The following is a 5,818-nucleotide window of genomic DNA, read 5'->3' on the forward strand; positions in this document are numbered from 1 at the left end:
TGCCCTAGCCGAATTAACGGGAACATATGGCATAAATACAAGAGCCAGGCAACCCAGCTTGGCCAAAACTTAAGTCATATCGATGCATATAATGGCAAAAAGGTACATGCGGAAGAATAACACATGTGCGGGGCATAAAGCCCGAAAAGGTAATTAGATTAAGCTTCTGTATAGGAAGCCCCCAGGTATATTGAGCGCGGTTAGTGCGTCAAGATTATGTAACCAAGACACAAATGTAGCCCCTTAGGGCCTTGAAGAGAAAAGAGGGAAAGAAAGAGAGAAAAAACATGTGTGCAAAAAATTCATGGAGGTAAGGAGACGAACATAGAGTCCGGCGCTAGGCGTAGAATCTTCAAAGTCTGGCTGCGTTCCATGGGTTTGGCTCGAGTCGATTATTCGATGCATCCCGCAGACTGTACGCTCCACTGGTCAGAACCTGGTCGATAATGAAGGGACCTTCCCATTTGGGCTTGAGCTTGTTCTTTTTCTTCTCCGGCAGGCGTAGAACTAGTTCGCCAACGTTAAAGGTTTTGGCCCGCACTTTCGAGCCTGTTGCTGATAGAACACGGAAAAAGCTTTTGCCACATTGCGCTCCTCCTTTAGGGCATCCAAACTGTCCTCCCAATCAAGCTCGGCCTCTCTTTCTTTGTACATGCACACTCGAGGTGAGTCATGAATTATGTCGCAAGGTAGCACCGCCTCAGCACCGTACACCATAAAAAACGGGGTGTATTCGGTAGTGCGATTCGGCGTGGTCCGCAGCCCCCATAGTACAGTGTCGAGCTCCTCTAGCCAATGAGTGTCTGATTCCTTTAAAGACTGGACTAATCTGGGTTTAATTCCGCTCATGATAAGACCATTCGCTCGTTCGACTTGACCGTTAGTTTGCGGATGATAGACAGAAGCATAATCGAGCTTGATGCCCATGTTGCTACACCAAAGTTTCACCTTGTCGGCTGTAAAGTTTGTGTCATTGTCAGTGATGATGCTGTGGGGGACGCCATAACGGTGTACAACCCCGGATATGAAGTCTATCACCGGTCCGGATTCAGCCGTTTTGACAGGTTTGGCTTCTATCCATTTGGTGAATTTGTCCACCATTACCAGTAAGTATTTTCTCTTTTGGGTTCGCCCTTTGAGGGGTCCGACCATATCGAGCCCCCAGACCGCAAAGGGCCAAGTAATGGGGATTGTTTGGAGGGCGGTAGGTGGCATGAGGCTTTGGTTTGCGAAAAGCTGGCAACTGACACAATGCTGTACCAGATGTTGTGCATCTGCCCGGGCCGTCGGCCAATAAAAACCTGTACGGAAGGCCTCGCTTACAAGGGCCGGGGCTGCGGCGTGGTGGCCGCCGAGTCTGGAATGAATTTCTGCCAAAAGCTTCCGCACTTCCTCGTCAGAGATGCACCTTTGAAGGACTCCGGTTGTGCTTTTCTTATAAAGCTCTCCCTCATGGACCTTGTAGGCTTTAGATCGCTGCACTATGCAGCGGGCCTCGTTTTGGTCCTCGGGTAATTCCTGTCTGGTTAGGTAGGCCAGGAATGGTTCTATCCACGGGGCGATGACAGCCATTATCACGTGGGCTGAAGGTGTTATTTCGGTGGCAGAGCCTCCGATTGTGTCAGAGTGTTCGGCATCTGGGGTTGTGGCCGGGTCCGGACTATTTTTGCCGGTGTCCCCTTCCCATACCACGGATGGTTTAAGCAGTCTTTCCAGGGAGATGTTCGGTGGGACAGGGTCGCGTTTAGCGCCGATACGGGCTAGGATGTCCACCGCCTGGTTGTTTTCCCAAGCCAAATGATGGAATTCAAGCCCCTCGAACCGAGCTCACATTTTGAGGACGGCATTGTGATATGCCGCCATTTTCGGATCCTTGGCATGAAAGTCCGTTTATTTGGCATATTGCGAGGTTGGAGTCCCCATGCACCTCTAGGCGTTGGATGCCCATGGAGACTGCCATCCGAAGGCCGTGTAGTAGGGCCTCATATTCGGCTGCGTTGTTGGAGTCTGTATATAGTATTTGGAGCACGTATTGCACCGTATCTCTGGTGGGGGATGTCAGGACGACGCCAGCGCCCAGACCAGCCAGCATTTTAGAGCCGTCGAAGTGCATGAATCAATTGGAGCATGTGCCGTACTCTTTAGGGAGTTCGGCTTCTGTCCATTCGGCTACGAAATCGGCCAGTACTTGCGACTTAATGGCTCGTCATGGCTTATATGTTATGTCGAACAGGAGGAGCTCGATGGCCCATTTGGCAATCCGGCCCGTGGCATCGCGGTTGTTTATTATGTCATTGAGTGGTACTTCGTAGGCACCATAATCGAACACTCTTGAAAGTAGTGTTGTAATTTCCGGGATGCCATAAATACCGCATATGCTATCTTTTGGTAATGTGGGTACTGTGGTTTGCATGAAGTGAGGACGGTGGATACATAATATACCGGCTTTTGAAGTGGGAATTTATGTTTGTCCATCTCTTGTTCGACGACGAGCACTGCGCTTACAACTTGGTGAGTTGCCGCTATATATAATAGCATTGGTTCACCAATAGTTGGCGTGGCCAGGATAGGGTTGGTGGCCAGGATGGCTTTTATTTCTTCCAGCCCGGGCATGGCTGCGTCCGACCACTCGAAGTGCTCGGTGCACCGAAGAATGCGATAAAGGGGAAGTGCCTTTTCTCCTAATCGGGAGATAAAGCGGCTTAAAGCCGCCACGCATCCAGTCAATTTCTGGATTTGCTTGAGGTCAGTTGGGATAGCCAACTGTGACAGAGCTGGGATTTTAGTCGGATTTGCTTCAATTCCTCTACTGGAGATGATGAAGCCCAGGAGCTTTCCGGCAGGAACGCCGAAAACGCATCTTTCCGGATTGAGCTTAATGTCGTATGTCCGGAGATTGGTGAACGTGAGCCTCAAGTCATCTATTAAAGAGCGATGTGTCTGGTTTTAATGACCACATCGTCTACATATGCCTCCACAGTCTTACCGATCTGCTTTTCCAGACATGTCTGGATCACGCGCTGATATGTTGCGCCGGCGTTTTTGAGCCCGAAGGGCATTGTGTTAAAGCAGAAAGGGCCATATGGCATTATAAATGCCGTTGCGGCTTGATCAGACTCCGCCATCTTAATCTGGTGGTAACCGGAGTATGCATCGAGGAAGCACAATGATTCGTGTCCTGCGGTGGCGTCGATGATTTGATCGATGCGAGGGAGTCGGAAGGGATCCTTTGGGCAAGCTTTATTAAGGTCTTTGAAGTCGACACATAGGCGCCAGGATTTGCCCTTCTTTGGTACCATCACCAGGTTTGCTAGCCAATCCGGATGTTTTATTTCTTTAATGAATCCGGCTTCTAGTAGCTTGGCTTGCTCCTCTCCCATGGTTTGTCGCTTAGGCTCAGAGAAACGTCGAAGATTCTGCTTGACTGGCTTGAATCCTTTTAGAATATTAAGGCTATGCTCGGCCAATCTGCGTGGGATTCCTGGCATGTCTGAAGGATGCCAGGCGAATATATCCCAACTCTCGCGCGGAAACTCCCGTAGTGCGGCGTCTACAGCGGGGTCTAATTGTGCCCCAATGGATGCTGTTTTTGTAGGGTCCGTTGGATGGACTTGGAATTTAACTATTTCGTCTGCTGGTTTAAAGGAGATGTACTTGGATCTTTTGTCTAGTATCACGTCGTCCCTGTCCGCCGTGGAGCGCAGCGTAGTTAACTCCTCCGCCACAAGGGCTTCGGATAATGCCTCGAGGGCTAGTGTGGTTGTTTTGTTCTCGGCACGGAGTGCTATGTCCGGATCACTAGCTAGAGTGATAATTCCCTTGGGTCCGGGCATTTTGAGCTTCATGTACCCATAATGGGGTAAGGCTTGAAAAATCGTGAATGCCTCCCGCCCTAGAAGGGCGTGGTATCTGCTACTAAACGGGGCCACTTGGGATGTAATTTCTTCGGACCTGTAATTCTCTAGAGTGCCGAATACCACATCAAGTGTGATTTTCCCAGCGCAACGGACCTCCCGACTAGGGATGATTCCTCGGAAGGTCGTACTGCTTTGCTCAATACGGTTGCTATCAATTTCCATTTTGTGGAGAGTTTCCTCATAAATGAGGTTTAATCCGCTGCCGCCGTCCATGAGCACCTTAGTGAGCTGAAAGCCGTCCACAATTGGACTGAGGACCAAAGCGGCCGGTGCTCGGGCTGTTCGGAATTTAGGTTCGTCACTGGCATTGAAGGTGATAGCCGTGTCGCTCCATGGATTAATGCTGCCATGTGGCAGACTTCGGCAAGGCTGCGGAGTGCTCGCTTACGCCTATTATTTGAGGCGAAGGTCTCAAAGACCATTAATACTGTATTGTTATCAGTGGGAAGGTGCTCTGAGGTATTTTGGGTGAGAAGATCCTCACCGCTTTTGGCCACCTGCTGGAGTACCCAACATGCTCTAAGGCTGTGTGTTGATATGGTATCCGCTGTACTATGGATTTTGCAGGGGCCGTTGATCCATCCCTCGAATACGGTTCCATGCCCTGTAGTGGGCTTTTGCTTCTTTGTAATTGAGTCGGGCGACTTATGAGAGTGCACCCTTTTAGTTTGGACTGGGGGTTTTGTCAGAGCCGGAATATCCCAAAATTGTGTTTGGGTTTTCCAGGCACTTTCCATCGCATAGTATTTCCATACTATGGCCGCCAAGTCAGAAAAGTGTGCTACGTCACGATGACTTATGGCGTTGAGGACTCCCTTATTTTGTGCAATTGTTGCAAAAGAATGAAAGTGCATCTTCCTCGCGACAGTCCTTGACCTTGTTCATTACAAGGAGGAATCTGTCCCAATAGTGATGTACTGTCTCTTGGGGCACTTGCCTAATGTGGGAAAGATCGTTTGTATCTGGGTGGGTGGGTGGATTTAAGTCCAGACCTTGACCCAATGTGTGATCCCGAGGTAGGGGAGTTTCCGATCTTGGAACTTCGGGCTCCAGGATGTTGCCCTGTGGGTTCGGTATGCGGCCTGATTCTGGATTTAGGGTTAGGGCGGTGTCCCCCCGTGAGCGAGTATCCTGTTCGGAGAGCTCGAGAATCTGGACATTGTTCGTCCTCAAGATAGAGGGAGAATTGCCGCATTGCTCCTCCACCACCGCTATTTGATGGGTGACTGGCGGAGAGTTAATCTCCCTTTGGTCGGGTTTAAGCCTGATCCAATCGTAGTCTGTAGTGACTCCCAGAGCAACAATGCGGTCCAAGAACTCGTTCAAAGAGGAGAGCTCCATTGGATCCATCTGCTCGGAAAATTTTGAACCGATGTGGAGGCTATTTTCGATGACCCGAGAGGTCATTGTCGGCGCAGCGGCCGAGCGGCCGGTCATGACGAAGCCTCCTAGTCAGAGAGTTTGGCCTACAACCAGGGCTCCCCCAGAGGTGATGTTGTCCTTGACAACGAGGCGAGCCATCTTCCTTATGATGACAACACAGTGGAACTCTCAATGAAACCACCAATGTCGGTGTCAAAACCGGCGGATCTTGGGTAGGGGGTCCCGAACTGTGCGTCTAAGGCGGATGGTAACAGGAGGCAGGGGACACGATGTTTACCCAGGTTCGGGCCCTCTTGATGGAGGTAATACCCTACGTCTTGCTTGATGATATGAGTATTACAAGAGTTGATCTACCACGAGATCAAAGAGGCTAAACCCTAGAAGCTAGCCTATGGTATGATTGTATGTTGTCATATGGACTAAAACCCTCCGGTTTATATAGACACATGAGGGGGCTAGGGTTACACAAGGTCGGTTACAAAGGAGGAGATATACATATCCGTGTTGCCTAGCTTGCC

Source organism: Triticum aestivum, chromosome 3A (genome assembly GCF_018294505.1).
Source record: "Triticum aestivum cultivar Chinese Spring chromosome 3A, IWGSC CS RefSeq v2.1, whole genome shotgun sequence".
NCBI classification, from domain to species: Eukaryota; Viridiplantae; Streptophyta; class Magnoliopsida; order Poales; family Poaceae; genus Triticum; species Triticum aestivum.